The sequence below is a fragment of the Lissotriton helveticus genome, chromosome 8, assembly GCF_964261635.1.
Source record: "Lissotriton helveticus chromosome 8, aLisHel1.1, whole genome shotgun sequence".
NCBI lineage: Eukaryota > Metazoa > Chordata > Amphibia > Caudata > Salamandridae > Lissotriton > Lissotriton helveticus.
Genome location: NC_136069.1, coordinates 751,347,691 through 751,365,405, shown reverse-complemented (window position 1 = coordinate 751,365,405; position 17,715 = coordinate 751,347,691). Strand labels below are relative to the sequence as shown.

Below are 17,715 nucleotides of genomic sequence, written 5' to 3'. Positions count from 1 at the left end.
GGCGATTATAATAAATGACTGCGGTAATTAACTCGGATTTGAAACCCCCTGACTGGAAAGGGAAACGAGCGCTTGTTTCGCTGCTGCTGGCCCCGTGTTAGCAAAGGAGGAAGCTTTGGGTTCTGGCTGTGTGTTTTTTACGTTTCAAAATGGTACTTGTGTGGGGAGGGAGGGAGGAAGGGGTAATTAGCAGCAGCTTTCATTCGAAACCCTCGCGAGGCACTTTGAAACCTAAATAAAGCGAGGAGATCAAAAGCGCCAAGGCGAGTTTTTATTTGACACTAACAGTTATTAGTAAGCCTTTATATTAGAAGCGAATACGTTTAACATCCACGCCCCATTCCCAAACAATGCAGAAGGGATTTACAGAAAAAAACAATCGCACTACGGTGTTAAAGATCTGATTAGCAAAAAATATTTTCTTAAAATGCATTTGTGTAAATTAGTAAAAAAATTGGCAATTAAAAAAATATGAACTACAGTATTATGGAATGACGCACAACGTTGACACTTGAATACGTTTAACATTACATTTTGCTGTAGTCCACATTCGGGGGAAAACGACTACATATGCCAGGAAAAAGTATGCAGAGCGGGAAACTGAAAGTACGGCCGGCCTGCGGCCGGCCATGATTCAATTAGGGGAGGAGAAGCCAAATGCAGAGCGGGAAACTGAAAGTACGGCCGGCCTGCGGCCGGCCATGATTCAATTAGGGGAGGAGAAGCCGCAGAGCGCACGCTGGGCGAAGCCCTTTGATGTGCTGTGCGGCAAATGGAGGGAGGCTGATGCGCGTTCATGTTTGAACACGTGGTTCACATGAACTGCATGAAAACGCCAGCAAAAAGCTGGTGGTTTCATGATGTTTTCGCCACTTGAATTCTCGCTCCGCTCGATGCGCATCGATAGGTCGCGAGACCTAAAAACAAGCATTGTAAATGCATTAGGTCTCGCATTTGTTGGAACTGGAGCTATTGGCATTGTAAATGTCAATGTTTTGTACTTTGCAATAGGTCTTGTATCTGTTAGAGCTATTCACGTTAAAGCAATGTTTTTATTCATCCTTGGGGTTTTACACAGCGCAAACTTAACGGCCTCAGTTGTGAATTTCGATTCATCAAAGTTTTGTGAGCCCTGAAATTTGCATAAGTAAAGTGCTAACAGTGCAAATATGAGCACTGTTTAACAAACTAAGCCACTGCAAAACAAGAGCAAAGGTGGCCGAGTGACTGCTACTGGATTGACGAAGTTGCTTACAGTCACTGCCCGTTAAAGCTAGCTAGCCCGCTACTATGAGTTTATCAAACGTAATGCTATGTTTTCTTATGTTATGCTATGCTATGCTTTGTTGTGTTATGCTATGCTATGTTTTGTTTTGTTGTGATATGCTGTGTTTTGTTGTGTTTTGCTATGCTATGCTTTGTTTTGTTATGCTATGTTTAGTGATGCGATGCTATGTTTTCTTGTGTTTGGTTATGCTATGCTTTGTTTTGTCATTCTATGCTATGTTTTGTTGTTTTGTTATGCTTTGTTTTATGCTACGCTATGGTTTTTATGGTATGCTATGCTTTGTTTTGGTATGCTATGCTATGTTTTGGTATGCTATGCTATGTTTTGGTATGCTATGCTATGTTTTGTTGCGTTTTCTTATGCTATGTTTTGTTATGCTAGGTTTTGTTTTGCTATGCTATGTTTTGTTTTGCTATGCTATGCTATGTTTTGGTATGCTATGCTTTGTTTTGGTATGCTATGCTTTGTTTTGGTATGCTATGCTAGGTTTCGTTTTGCTATGCTAGGTTTTGTTTTGCTATGCTATGTTTTGCTATGCTATGCTATGTTTTGCTATGCTATGCTTTGTTTTGCTATGCTTTGTTTTGCCATGCTATGCTTTGTTTTGCCATGCTATGCTTTGCCATGCTAGGTTTCGTTTTGTTATGCTATGCTATGTTTTGTTATGCTAAACTTTGTTGTGCTTTGTTGTGTTTTGCTATGCTATGCTTTGTTTTGTTATGCTATGTTTAGTGATGCGATGCTATGTTTTCTTGTGTTTGGTTATGCTATGCTTTGTTTTGTCATTCTATGCTATGTTTTGTTGTTTTGTTATGCTATGCTTTGTTTTATGCTACGCTATGGTTTTTATGGTATGCTATGCTTTGTTTTGGTATGCTATGCTATGTTTTGGTATGCTATGCTATGTTTTGTTGCGTTTTCTTATGCTATGTTTTGTTATGCTATGCTATGCTAGGTTTTGTTTTGCTATGCTATGTTTTGTTTTGCTATGCTATGTTTTGGTATGCTATGCTTTGTTTTGGTATGCTATGCTTTGATTTGGTATGCTATGCTAGGTTTTGGTATGCTATGCTAGGTTTTGGTATGCTATGCTAGGTTTTGGTATGCTATGCTATGTTTTGCTATGCTATGTTTTGTTTTGCTATGCTATGCTATGTTTTGCTATGCTATGCTTTGTTTTGCTATGCTTTGTTTTGCCATGCTATGCTTTGTTTTGCCATGCTATGCTTTGCCATGCTAGGTTTCGTTTTGTTATGCTCTGCTATGTTTTGTTATGCCATGCTATGCTATGTTTTGTTATGCCATGCTATGCTATGTTTTGTTATGCTACGCTATGCTTTGTTTTGATATGCTATGCTATGTTTTGTGATGCTATGCTATGTTTTGTGATGCTATGCTATGTTTTGTGATGATATGCTATGTTTTGTTGGGTTTTGCTATTCTATGCATTGGTTGGTTATGCTATGTTCTGTGATGCTATGCTTTGTTGTGTTTTGCTATGCTATGCTATGTTTTGCTATGCTTTCTTTTGCCATGCTTTGTTTTGCCATGCTATGCTATGTTGTTTTGTTATGCTTTGCTACGTTTTGTAATGCGATGTTTTGTTTTGCTATGCTATGCTTTGTTTTGCCATGAAATGCTTTGTTTTGCTAGGCTATGTTTCGTGATACTAAGCTTTGTTGTGTTTTGTTATGCTATGTTTTGCATTGTTATGCCATGCTATGCTTTGTTACGCTATGCTGTGTTTTGTTTTGTTATACTAGGTTATGTTTTGTTGTGTTATGCTATGTTTTGTATGCTATGCCATGCTTTGCTATGCTATGTTTTGTGATGCTATGCTATGTTTTGTTGTGTTATGCTAGGTTTTGTTGTGTTATGCTATGTTTTGTATGCTATGCTTTATTTTGTTATGCTATGTTTTGTTATGCTATGCTAGGTTTTGTTGTGTTATGCTATGCTTTGTTTTGTTATGCTATGCTATGCTTTGTTATGCTGTTTTGTTTTGCTATGCTAGTTTTCTGATGCTATGCTATGTTTTGTTGTGTTTTGCTATGTTTTGTTTTGCTATGCTATGCTTTATGCTATGCTATGTTTTGTTATGCTATGCTTTGTTATGCTATGCTATGCTATGATTTGTTATGCTATGTGTGTGTTAGGCTAGGCTATGTTATGTTGTATTAGGTTAGGCTGTGTTATGTTGTGTTAGGCTAGGTTGTGTTGTGTTGTGCATTGTTTTTCTTTGTTTTGTTATGTGTGTTATGTTTTGTTATACTATGTTATGTTATACTATGTTACACTATGCTATACTATTTTATGTTATGCTATGCTATACTATGTTATGTTGTACTATGTTATGTTGTGTTGTTAGGCTAGGCTATGTTTTGTTATGTTTTAAGTTTTGTTAAGTTATGTTATGCAATGGTATGCAATGCTAGGCTATGTTTTGTTATGTTATGGTATGTTATGTTAGGCTATGTTTTGTTATGTTATGCTGTTATGTTTTGTTATGCTATGTTATGTTGTATCAGGCTAGGGTAGGTTATGTGAAATGTGTTCACGTGTTTATGCCACAGAGCAGAAAGGTAAGACATGTTACGTCCCCAAACAATGGCTGCCTGCAACCCGAGCCTATTGTCGAGTTGAGCTACGCGTGCAGTCTGCATTCGGGTTAATCCGAGCCATCATTAATGCAAGGAGACATTTGATACTTTTGGAACGCACGCGCTACAACTTGAAAGCTCGGTTCATTTGCTCCATTGGTTGCAACTAATACTTGCGAGTATTTAACATGCTGATGAGTACTTTTGTGATCTGGAATCCAAGCCAATACGTCATCAGTGCACACTGCATTTAGGTATGATGGGAAATGTAATTGCTGCCGCAGGAAAACAGAGTCTGCCATGATTCCCCTGTCCTCCACGTGACCCTGTGCGTCTCTGAGCTCTGTGCCTGCTTCACAGCTGCCTGAAGACTTCTTATCTGCTTGTTAAATAAACAAGCAGATAAGAAAAGTCTTCAGGACAGCCGTGAAGCAGGCGAGCCAGTCCGGGTGGGCCGAAACAAAAAGCAAAAGGGAGGCAACCCAGAAAGGTCATTTCCAATGGCAGGCCACAGTTTACCATAAACGGTGACTATGGAAATGAGGGGTGGGGCCTAAAGCCCTTTTTGAAAATCCTCTCCTACAAAATCTCTTGCGGAGGCCGGAGCAGCGCTTTGTGCTGCAACGCACGTGAGACCTAAAAATGCATGTATACACCCATAGAGATTTTTGGGGGCAGGCCATTTTAGCCATTGGTTGTCTTGCACTGCAAATGACGGCATTTTCCCTGCTTGTGTGTGCCTATGTGGCTGAAAAAAGTGCTTTCCAAGGTTACTGAGCCACATTTCACTTCGCCAATGTTTTTTCCTATTCGTTGCATTTATTTAAACGTTATGTCTTCTGAGTTTAAATTATTTTTTCAGTATATAGTAGTTAATAGCTGATACTGTGCATCAGACCTAAAAAATGTTTCTACACATGTTCCAAGTACACCTGCCTTACAGAAAGTATTCATACTATTCTATTAAAATTATGTGGGGAGTTATGTTTTTTTTATTTACATATTGTGTACTGCAAGCCTATGGCCACTACATTAAGGCATGTTCTCTTCTTTTTTCTACTTTTTCTTTGTGTAGCATATCCTTGCAATGAATAAACTGCAACCATCAGACCAGCTTGCCAAGTCCAGACCTTCCGGCTATGCTAAAGGTTCCGGAGGGCAAGGCGGAGAGAAGGCCCAGGGGCGCATGGAGAATTACACCCCACCTTGGTTTATAATTGTATGTTTTTATAAGGTAAAATAGAGAACGGATGTACAATTTCTGCTATATGTATTCATACATCCCAAGTGGCTTGCTTTAGGAAGACCATCAAAATTTTCCGACCTATATTTGGCAAATACATTTTTTATTTACATTATTTTCTTTTCATACCTAAATGCTTTAAGGTCATTTGTTTGTATTGATGGAGCTAAGCGAATAAACAGTGGCTTGTTACTTTGCCACAGAAGCCTACCTTCCATTTAAAAAAACAGATATTATTACCATATTAAAATGTAAGTGCATCTTCGAACCTGTAGAGTGCGGTTCTAAACCTGGCTTCGAAATATGATCAAAAGCTTATTAAGAGCCAATCACAGTAAATGTATAATATACAGCATAAAAACGTAAGTAGGCAATCCAGTAGCGTTCCAGCCATCTGTTTCGCCTTCATCTGCATCACATTATGGTTTTGTAATCTGGCTTTAAACACTGGACCCTAATAGTGTTCTATGTTCAGCAACTTTAGTTCAGAAGATATTTTTCTATAGAGCTCTTGGTTAACCCTTTGAGTTGAGATCACGAAGTATACATACCCCTTATACGCACACATTACATACATTGGAATCCCATATGTGATCACACATCACTGCATCGCTACGAATTTAACAAATGTAATTTGCAAAGTTATATCTGGAGATCTAGTGAAACTATGCAAAATACCAACTGCAATTTCACAAAACTGTTTTCTTTTAAAGTACACAAAAATAAAAATGTTTGCTCAAGGTGCACGGTACTTGGGATGCCAATAGAAAACGGTCACAATATCTGGACTGTTGAAGGGAACAGCCAATCATAATTCCTGAAATGCGCGCTGAAGCCATCAGTAAAACCATCAGCTGCCATCCCCCAACAGACAACGGACTACTTAAAGGGGCAGGGGATCAAGAGTGGGGAAAGTGCAGGATAAATCAGGTACTGATAACATTACGAACCTTGGAGTCAGTCATTGTTGCTCTTGACATCTACCCTGATTAATGGGCATCTATCTACATACTTAGCTCATACATTAAGCGAGAGCTATTAAAAAGATGAGTACTGAGTGGCTAAGGGTGTTAATAGTTCTTCAATCTTGAAGAGTCCAACATTTAAATCTATGATGGTTCTATGGAATTTATTTTATTTTATTTGTATAGTCTTCGCTACTCATTAGTACCAATAATGTCTACCTTGCAGGCCTTTGTCCTTCCTTCAAACAGGATTCCTGCTCTACAAATTCCCCTCCTTTCCTCTGCCCCCTCCCAGGGTCGCACCGCGGTGATAGTCGGGAAATCCCCTCCTCGGTCTCTCCCAAGATATGGCCCTAGTGCAAAAACACAACATTTCACAAAAAGCGTACATGTGTTTACGCAATAGGTTGCAAGCAGGCTACGTCTCAAATTTAAGCTACACGGGAAGGCATGCCGCCATAGTTCCAGCTATGTGCGGAATTAAAATAGAAACTTCAGGCATTGCCAAGGCCTGCCGTTTCTGGGCTAAACTGGTAAAACAAGACTTTCTCTCGCGTGCCCTTCGCTCCCCCCCCCCCTCCCTTTTCCAAACCCGCTCCACAGCTGTGTATTCCATGATTTAATTATGATGGTATGCAGTCCTGTCAGGTTTTTCGGTATCCAGATTAACAAAAGCAACATAGAAAAGCCAAATTCCATAGCTGCAGACTGTGCAATTAGAACCCGAAGTTTTCCAATTTCCAAGAATGTCGATGCCTGGCAACGCTTCAGCGCCCGGACGAACTCCGCCCACGGCACCCCCGTCCCACTGCCACGGCTAAATGCGCCATCGCCCACGGATAATTACAGATGGAAGGTTTACGTTTTATGCCACACCGGCTTACAGAAAACATGCCACATGGGTTTGACTCAATGTTTCCAATATCGGAACGGCGCTGCAGTGCCAGCCAGACCTGTGGTACTCTGAAACCATGAAAGACGAACATTCAGCCTGCGACAGGGTAAAGAGTAGGCCTCGCCGAGTGGACACGAGAAACATCTGAATGGCGCTTGCAAAGTGAAGGTGTATTAAGGGGCAATGGCTATGAACTTACACAGATTTATGGTAATAGCCCGCCCATAAAACGCATACAGGGCCTGCGTTTGTTTCCCAAAAGTTGCTTCGCCAGTTTCTCTCTGATGCGATTCTTTACTGTAGACTAGACGCTAAACATGGTTTGTGGATTGTAAGAGACCGTAAAAAAAACATTCAGAAATGTTAGAAATTATTAAAAAAATACATTTCACATAATCATCTCCCAATAGCAGACCACAATAAAATCTGACAATTTGGCAAATGCAGTAGTGCTCACTTGGTTAGCGAGAAAACGGGTAGAACACAGTAGCCATTTCAGTCTGCATTATTACTCGTCCATATGGCTTTTATAAAATGCATTACAAGAAGTCAAGTCAAGGTAAGTGTGGAATAAGCCGGCCCACTGAAATTATGAGATTTTCGCGGCAGCAGCATTTCCCACATAAATGTATATTTGCCGCACTTGCCACATTAACCATTATCCACTGCATAATCTGCAGAGTTTGACAAAAAGAAAAAATGTTTCTAGCGCAAAATGATCATAAATTGCAGAAAACGCAAAAACGCGCATTTCAGCACAGTGGAAAGGCCTTAGTAAAGGTTGATTGGTCACATATGTTGCTTTGTTTTTTTTTTTATTCTTTTTATTAACTCACACAAATAAAAACAAAAACACAAACATAAAAATTACACTGGGTGGCATCCAAATATACAATAAATGTTTTCACATCCTCAAAGTACAAAATATAATGCAGATAATACCAAACGGGTTCAGGGATCCTCCGACACAACATGATCTTCCGGTATGGCAGGGGGAACACATATCACCTCTGTACTCATTCCAGGCCCCCCCAAATTCTCCCCCATTTCCTGTGTCTACCCCTGGCCACATACACAGATCACTCTCTAAACATGCACCAATCCAGGTCTTCCATCCATTTCCCAATCTGTGGGGGCTGATTAGCCCCCCGCAGTTGAGCGATATTACGCTTGGCAATAGCACATGCCAGCGTTACCCATACCTTTCCGTGAGACGTAAGGTCAGTTGGTTCCCAGACATTCAAAAGACAACGGCGCGCTTCCAACTCAAGGCCAACTTCCCACACCTCGCGTATCTTATCATGAACTGTGGTCCAATACCCCCGGATGACAATACAGTCCCATAACATATGCATAAACGTTCCAGCTTCACCACATCCCCTTCTACACTCACCACTCGCAGCCAAACCCATTCGCACCAAACGTGGGCCGGTAACATAGCAAGGATGGAGGACCTTCAATTGGACCAATCGGAGTCTCATTTGGATCGCGATTACCCTTGGGGAAGCTACTGCCTCCCTCCAGTCTTCATCGTCTAGGATCAGCCCATCCGCAGTCCATTGATCCCTAAGAGCCACAAGTGGATCGTCCACGTGATTAACTAGCTTTCTATAGATCAAGGAGATCGTTTTCGTCGGAAGATGACCGTCCAACACCCGATCCTCCAGCGGGGAAGCCTCCGGGGGCGTGACTCCCCAGGGAATACCAGCCAATAGCGCATGCCTAATCTGCATATAACGAAACCGCTCACTCTCCTGCAACTGATGACATTCCCAAAGAGCCTCAAACGAGAGGTTCCCGTCCTTGCCCCACATATCACCCACCTGGGAAATCCCATTGAGGTCCCACTTGTCAAAACATTTAGTCTTCCATAAACTACCCAGGCATTCAGCATTCCATAGTGGCGTGGCCAAAGTCATCTTCCCATCCCATTTAAGGGAACAATTAGCCTCATGCCACACCTGAACAGCTACCGCCGCGGGCCCTACCAAGGGAAAGCGCCCCCATCTGGCATACAGTGCCCTAGAGTACTCTCCAACGGGCATCTGGTCGCGATCCATAGCATATCCGGGGTCAAGCGGCGATCCATAAATAGCATGATTAATTGCCGCCAGCTGAGACGCTCAATAATACTTCTGGATATTTGGTAAGCCAATCCCCCCCGTCGTACCACGGCAGTGTTAATTTAGAAAACGCGATTCGCGGCCTACCATCCCAAAGGAGCCGTCTCTGAAGAGACTCAATCTCCTTAAAGTAAGACGGGGGAACCGGGTCCATGGAGTTATCTGTTGCTTTTTTGATGTAATTGGGCATTTCATCGGTGCTAATGTGGTGCCACCTTTGTGTAGTCAGTGCTAACACATGGATATGGAGAAGACGTGGGGCCTCCAGAAATAGTGGCCGTATGATATGCCTTCTATTGGGATATTGTTTTGTAGTGTGTGCATTTAGTATCTCCTAGTGGGGATGGCTCCCTCCCACAGGTTCATTGGTAATAGTTTTGCTTGAGATTGGGGATGCTAGCACTCCTTCGTGTTCATGTTACGTCCGTATTAGTGGCCCAGGGATAAAGGCATTTAGGAGTATGGAGATATTGAGAAGTAGCCAACTACAGACGAAGAGCAGACTGGCTTTCCTTCTTAGGTTTGCTTTGCTGTCAATTTTCTACCTTTTATAGTTACTGGTCCTACTAATGACCGAATCGTCACCCTAAAGCATGCACTGCACACAATCCTTCCGAATTTTACATAAGGACTGAGAAAGCTAATAAGTTGGGCTTTTGCAATCTAATTGAGGTTATATTTAAAAAAATATTTTAGAAATTTAAGTGTATGCCTGAAAATAATATGGCAAAAAAAAACAAGCATTGGCATACCCAATGGTCTCGCATTTGGGACCTTATAAGTGTTTAGCCATGCAACAGTTGGTGTTGTTGCACCAAGGATATTCTGTTGCGTAACCAAATAATTATAGGGCCCAAAAAGCAAGACCTATTGGCTATGCCAATGCGGGTTTGGTTTTTGTTGCAGTTTTGTTTAAGTTGCCAGATCTACAATAGCTGGACATGGTTTTTGTTAACAGTTCTTTGCATCAAATGAACTGGTTTTCATTGCTCTGAATGTTGTTTCCATTCTGGTTGTAGGAAGCAGTCATTCCCGGGGGTGTGGGGCTGCCTAGCTGTGTGTATGTGCCGAACTTTGCAAATGAGAAAAAGTCTGGTGAAGCGCAATTTACAAGTGTGGATTGAGTGAGCCCCAGGCAGCATGACTCCTTCACACAGGAGTTTGTGCACTGTACCTGCATACTCAGCATGGTTTAAGGAAACTCTACCCTCTCCCTCCCAGGCATCAAACACATATTTACCAAGAAACTCTGAGCAGAGCCTGCCTGCTGCACTGACAGCTGGTGGTGTGTGTGCCCGGTGAAAGCGTGCACAGACGGCTGGTGGTGTGTGTGTGTGTGCCTGGTAGAAGCGTACACAGACGGCTGGTGGTGTGTGTGTGTGCCTGGTGAAAGCTTGCACTGACGGCTGGTGATGTGTGTACCTGGTGGAAGCGTGCACAGACGGCTGGTGGTTGCGTGTATGGTGAAAGCATGCACAGACGGCTGGTGGTGTGTGTGTGCCTGGTGAAAGCATGCACCGACGGCTGGTGGTGTGTGTGCCTGGTGAAAGCATGCACCGACGGCTGGTGGTGTGTGTGCCTGGTGAAAGCATGCACCGACGGCTGGTGGTGTGTGTGCCCGGTGAAAGCGTGCACCGACGGCTGGTGCTGTGTGTGTGCCTGGTGAAAGTGTGCACTAACAGCTGGTGGTGTGTGCTGGTGGAAGCATGCACGGACAGCTGGTAGTGTGTGACGGCTGGTAGTGTGTGTGCCAGGTGAAAGCGTGCACTGACGGCTGGTGGTGTGTGTGTGTGCCCGGTGGAAGCGTGCACGGACGGCTGGTGCTGTGTGTGCCTGGTGAAAGTGTGCACTGACGGCTGCTGGTGTGTGTGTCCGGTGAAAGCGTGCACCGACGGCTGGTAGTGTGTGACGGCTGGTAGTGTGCATGCCTGGTGAAAGTGTGCACTGACGCCTGGTGGAAGCGTGCACTGACGGCTGGCGGTGTGTGTGCCCAGTGGAAGCGTGCACTGACGGCTAGTGGTGTGTGTGCCTGGTGGGAGAGTGCACTGACGGCTGGTGGTGCGTGTGCCTGGTGGAAGCACGAAAGATGACCAGGAGGGACGGGGAAAAGGGAGGGTGGTCGTGCAACCAGAGGAGCCTGATTACCGCAATAAAAATACAGATGGCAGCTGTGTACATGCAGAAGCTCGTGAACACAAGCTGTAGGCAAGCAAAAGCCTCTGGTGGCAATTTTAAAAGCCACTTACTAAATGTTTCGAAGAGACTGCGAATGCGCTGCCTCAAGCGAGACCTAAAAAATATGCTACTTGGCTACCATAAGCTCACACACAAAAAATTTCAATTGAAGAATTATCATCCATGTAGTAATTTTTCTAGGTTTTTAAAATTAACAAGCCTTGCAATGCATTTTATAATTATTTTTGAAGGAGAATAGAATAAACCACCATCAAACCAAGCACTGAAAGTGTCAGCATTTAAAATGATAGTGTCACTTTCAAAACTCTAAATCAACTTTATAAACGAGACACCAAAGAATCACTATCTAGCTGGGGACCCAGATTTGAGGGAAAATAATAACCGGTATTTAACTAAATATATATAAAAAATAAAGCATACTTTGAACCACCATTGTCACAGAAGAGCGAGGAACTATTTTTATATGGATGTTAATGTGCACAGGCTTTGTGCAGTCACTCAAAGTGGAGACAGACTATGGGTAAAGTGTGCTGACCCACTGCCCCATCTAGTATGCTCTAATAGGTAGAAGGAAAATGTGAATGACATTTTAACAGAACAATGGATGAATCACTGACTAAAAGCCCCTCTATGGATGTATATTATGTAGGATTTCTTTTAAAAAACAACAGACTCATGAAAAATCTAAAGCAGTCTCAAAGAAAAGACCTTAATTCCAGTATTATCCCACCCCACAATCACTATTCCACAGCTTTATAACTGGACTTCTGTAGAATTAATTGTATTCAAAACATCTACACTCCAGTTTTAGAAACTGAATCTCTCTGCTGGTAGCCCAACAGGCTTGCAGCATCTGTATTTTCCTTTCTACAATTTAAAAGGGCAGAACTCTTAAACCAGAGATAGTGAAAATGATAGAGTCAATGATATTAAGATTTGAGTGTCTTAAAAATGTAGCCTTCGGTTAATTGTATGCGCTTGTAATACAATGTATGAGATCTCATGAGCCTGTTTAAAAAAAATATATATTTTTTTAAAAATAAAAAAAATTGGTCTTCTCCTTACCGGGCAACATTTGGTGCATCCACACAATCAAGTTATTAATGTGCCATAACTATAATTAATCTATAAATGCAAGTATTTATTTATTTAGCAATTATTGGTTTGGCCTAGTAGAATAATATGTGCACATTCAATAATTGGTGAACTCCGTAAAAATCAGAACTAAACTGAGTTCGAGTGACAGGCTTTGCTGTTAAGTTCTGGTGAAGATCTGTAACTCCAAACATCATTGGAGCTCTGAACAAGATTAATGCAACACAGTCTGAATAAAATACAAGCTCTCTATCCAAATTAAAAACAAAAGGGCAGCAAAACCACAACAGAGGCAGCTGGAGCAGTTCAAATAGCGGTACTCAACATCTTTCCCACAAAGCCAGTGTAAACAAAGTCCTTAGTGACGCCTTAGAAAGCAATCACCTCATCTAAACATGTACATTTTGCTGCCTAGTTCCATTGCTCTGGTCAGATTATTTTCAAATCCCCATTATCTAGTCAATAAAAATGTTTCTTCATGGTCAGACCGCTTCCACCACCAATAGGTGATGGAGCACATTGAATGGGTCAGATTGATAAGTTTCGCCTTCAGGCACCTGCCCAGGGGATGTGGCGTTTGCAAGTCCTGTACGACTCTAGTCAGTTGCACTTCCTGGCTAAGGTAACTAAATTCCCAAGTTCCTTACTTTATGATGCAAAGGTGCAGAGGAAAACATTGAATCATAATGACAGGATTCCCACTAGAGCTCCCTTCTGGGAAAAAAGCCCACCAAACATTTAGAATACATATTTTAGCCAGAGTAATTCATCAATTCCAGTATTCAATGCCTACTATATCTAAAACCAGTACTGCACATTCATTCTTTCACATCTCAGAGATGTGAAACCCTATGAGATCATCATAAATGCCTCTCCATATGAACGTTGCCTCTTCTCATGGTATGTGGGTCCTGGGCTCACTGTGCCACTGGAATCAAGCTATCCTGGCTGAAGAGGGATGAAACCCCGAAACCGGTCCAAAGATGCTTGTTTCCGGTCCAGGGAGGGCCTGGCTTGGCAGTTCGGGCTGGACTGTTCACATGAGGCACAGGGTCAAGACTGATTTGCATATGGCCAGGTCTAAACTGGGGTGGCATGGTGAGCAAAAGAATGATTGATTTAACCCAAATCTCTTGACTGGGGTGAATGTTTTGATTTCTTCAGCATTCCGTCCATCAATTGTGTGTCTTTTGCCTCTTCTCATGGTATCCATTTTTTAGCTGGGAGGAATTTAAACAGTTGATCTGTCAGCCTACGGGTCTTCCTTTGGTTAAGTCTCCCTGTTCGATAAACCCCTGAAGTCACTTGATTAACAGTGTCCGGTGCAGTATTCAATTAGACTCTAATGGCTTTTGACACCAAGAATCATAACATTGTGATCCATCAAATGACTGATTTGGGAGATGGAGGCACAAACAAAGCTACATTAATATTCCTAGTCTTCAGAAAAAGTCAAAGCCAATAAAGAAACTTAAAAAAAATTTGGAAAACCTTAAAATACGCTCTTTGCTCACTCACCTGGACTAATGTGAACGAGTATAGTACATTGAAACCATTCTCAAGACTGCTGGATCATATAGAGCATCAAGCATAAAATGAAAACACAGTGATATTTTACCAGGTACTCGATTTCAAAAGGTAACTTTTTCGTGGAGTTTTATCTCAAATACTTTTGGATTTCAATGTAAGTGACAGTGAATTGAATTTGGAAAGGACGATATAATTGAAGAGTTAGTTGTGTCTAAGGCATTATTGGAGTAAGTACTCTTCAACTGTATTGGTTGTTATCAAAATGTATCCCTTGATGGAGCAATATTGAAAAAAATAAATCAACATTGCACACATTAACAGTAGTGAACAGTCTTTGAAGGGTTTGGGGAGGAATGGGGTTGTGAAGCTGGAAAAGAAAAAAGGATATTTTGAATCGACAACACAATGCATCCAATACCTTATCTGCTTAAAGCACATCTTATAATAATAACTACTGGGATGGACCACCAATACAAGAAAAGCCCTATGTCTCCCTATTTGAGGTAGTAGAAAAGTAGCATAACATTCAGGTATTTATCATATTAACTCTGAGAAAAAGGATAATAAACTTAAAGTGACAGGGGCGTGGCTTGGACGCCGATCGGGATGGCGGCGTGAGCCTGCAGCTCCGTGCCTGATCCCGCCGAACATCCTGAAATCGACCCGCCCGGGCTGCTTGCAGCACGGGGGCCCTGCACAGAGCACCAGGGGAACTAAAGGTCGTTGTCACGGGCCGGCGGGGGTCTACCGATGGTGCCCAGACCCGATCTTGAACTTTGAGAGAGCTGCGTCTCGGGCTCAAGATGGCAGCAGCCTGGGCCTGAGAGAACTGCCCTCCGAGGCGAGCGGCGCCGTAGCTGGGACACGCCACCGGGAGCGGTGAGGTGGGGTGAGCAGAAGGTGGCCCCTACCGCTGATGGCTCGCTGATCATAGGAGCGACTGGGAGTAGCCCCCACCATATCGGAGATCTTGGACTGGGGCGCCCCGCCCCCGGCACCTAGCGTGTAGGCCTGGAGTAGAGGACATCGCGGCCTAGGGGAGCTGAACGGAGGTGGCCCACCGAGGACAACCACGAAGGAGCTGCTGCTGGCGGACGGGGCGTCGGGTGCTGTGATCGACCTCTCGGAGGATTGCTGACCCCGCACCGGGGCGTCTGGGACCTACTGCGAGACGGAGAGGCGAGTGAGCCCGGGGAGAGGCGGCGGAGCCGGGCACCCGTCGGCTGGCGATAGGGCTCGGTGACCACGCGGTTGCGGTGAGTCGGGGCCCAGAGCCGACTGGAGATCGATGAGACGGCCTGCTGCGGGACGACTCCCCAGAACTCGTGTCCGGTTCGGCGCAGAACGGCTCTGGGTGGCCGAGTGAGGGCCGCTGAACACTTCGTGCCCCTGAAAGGGACTCTGCTCATCCCTAACCTGGCCTAGGATTGAGAAGGCCTCCCGGCATAAGGAGTGCCAGACAGTGGGCGGCCATCTTTGCTAGCCAGTAAGGCCCGGAAGTCACGGAGGACCTGACCCTTGGAGGTGGCTGCCTCTGAGGGGGATACTGAACAACCGTGTGGCCGGAGAGCACGAGGGACCTTCTCCGCTGATCGGACGACCGTTGGGGCTGGAGTAGCCCCCGGAGACGGCCCTGGGACGATTTCCGTGGAGCACAAGATGGCCGCCGAAGGCAACGGACTGATGCTGCACCAGGGACAGGAACGGGCGAAGACGCCGGACGCGGGTGGTGGGGCCCATGATGACCCGGAGAGCTCGGCACAGGAACGGAGGCTGACTGCGCGGCTGGATGGGATATTGGAGGCGATTACTGCAACCAAGGAGGCCCTACATCAGGATATAGCGCAAGTGGCCACGGGGCTTGGCCTCTTGAAGGCAGACCATGCTAAACTTAAGGACAGGGTGAGGGAAAGTGAACTACCGCTGCAAGAGCTGAAGCCGGCGGTGGTAACTGCAGAACATAAACTATCTGACATCCTCAGCCGCTTGGCGACGCTTGAGAAGCGAGCAGAGGACTCCGAAGGCCGCAATAGGAGGAATAACGTGCGTGTGGTAGGCCTTCCGGAGAAAGTTGAGGGGGATGACGCAGTAGCGTACATGGAGAACTGGTTTAAAACTGTCGTGGCTCCGGAAGGGCTCTCCCCCTTCTTCTCTCTTGAACGAGCACATAGGGTCCCGGCCCGTCCACCTATGCATGGCCGCCCTCCCAGACCGATGGTGGTCCGCCTGTTGCACTTTAAGGATCGTGACCTATTGATACAAAGGGCACGCTCTGTGGGCCCCTTCCAAGTGGACAACAATCCGGTCACGGTTTTCCCCGATTATACGCAGGAGATCCAAAGAAGCAGGGCCTCGTATCTGGCCGTGAAGAAGGAACTGAGAGATGAGGGTATACAGTATTCTTTGCTCTTTCCGGCGAAGCTGCGGGTGATCATAGATGGCACGACCCAGTTCTTTCAAACCCCTGATGAGGTGTGGTCATGGCTCGAGTTGTATCGTGCTGGTACGGACCGTAAAGGTAAAGGGGGTAAGGAGAGGCAGCCACTGGTCAAGGTGCGGAAATCACAGCGCCTCCGCAAAAAGGATAAACTCAAGAGAGCGCAGCAGGCGGAACAGATGGCGGCGGACAAGAGGGGTGCGCTTGCTGCGACGGCGATCATCACGGGCTCGCAACAGGAGAGGATCTCGCTGGAATCGGACTCTGGCGAGGACGATGGCAAGTCTAAAGGGGACACTTCGGATGTGGATAGCTCCGGGGGGCCGGCGGTCACCCCACAGACGGCGGATGGTCTATTTAATGAATGACGTACTATGTCTAGACGATATAAGGTGCACGCCCATTTGGTGAGGAGAGGTGTCCAAATTGCATTGTTGCAGGAGACTCACCTAACCAAGCAGGAATGTGCTGCATTGCAGAGGAGGTGGCATGGCCAGGTATTCGGCACCACGTATTCGGCGTTCGCCAGAGGGGTACTGATATGGGTGAGGGCGGGGATCCCATTTCAGGCTACGAACCAGTTGGTCGACCCTGAGGGTCGTTTTGTAGTGGTAGAGGGAAGATTGTATGGTCGTGATGTGGTGTTGTGTAGTATGTACGCCCCTAATTCTGACCAGGCCCGGTTTTTTGACAGCTTGTCCGGCTCGCTAGCGCACTTTCTGGCGGGCCCCGTCATCCTTGGAGGTGACTTCAATTCAATTACTGATGTTGCACTAGATAGATCACATCCCCCACTATCTGACTCTCCAGTACGTAGGCTCGCCGCCCATAGAAAAGATTGGCAAGAGAGGTGGGGCCTTGTAGATGTCTGGAGAGAACAGCATCCTGAAGTCAGGGATTATTCCTTCTTCTCAGCGCTACATGCATTACACGTTAGGATAGACTCCATCTTGTGTAGCGGCCCTTTGGCGACCATGGCAGCACATACTGAATACCTGACTAGAACCCTTTCGGACCATAACCCCCTCCTGATGACGATGCAGTGGCAGCAGGCGAGATCGGCGGTTCCATCATGGAGGCTGCAGCCTGTGGCTTTGGAGGATCCAGTGTTTAGTGACATGGTCCTCCAGGGAATCGAGCATTACTTTGTTGAGAATGAAGGTACTGCTGCCACGAGGTCGGTTGAATGGGATGCACTGAAAGTGGTGGTGAGGGGGGTATGCATGGGTAGGTTTCCGAATGAAAGGGCGACGGTTGTGGCTGGTTTGGAGAAGGCGGAGGGAGTGCTGAGGGATCTAGAGCAGCGTAGACCGGAGCGACCGGAATTACAGGGCCAACTGCTA

The 17,715-nt window shown here is 45.0% G+C and overlaps 1 protein-coding gene across 1 annotated transcript in view; it reads right to left on the bottom strand.

Annotated features, from left to right (window-relative positions):
* WWC3 (WWC family member 3) overlaps positions 1–17,715 on the bottom strand; it is a gene marked incomplete at its 5' end in the record, with an annotated part of 657,764 nt that overhangs the window by 468,601 nt on the left and 171,448 nt on the right. The window lies entirely within an intron of this gene.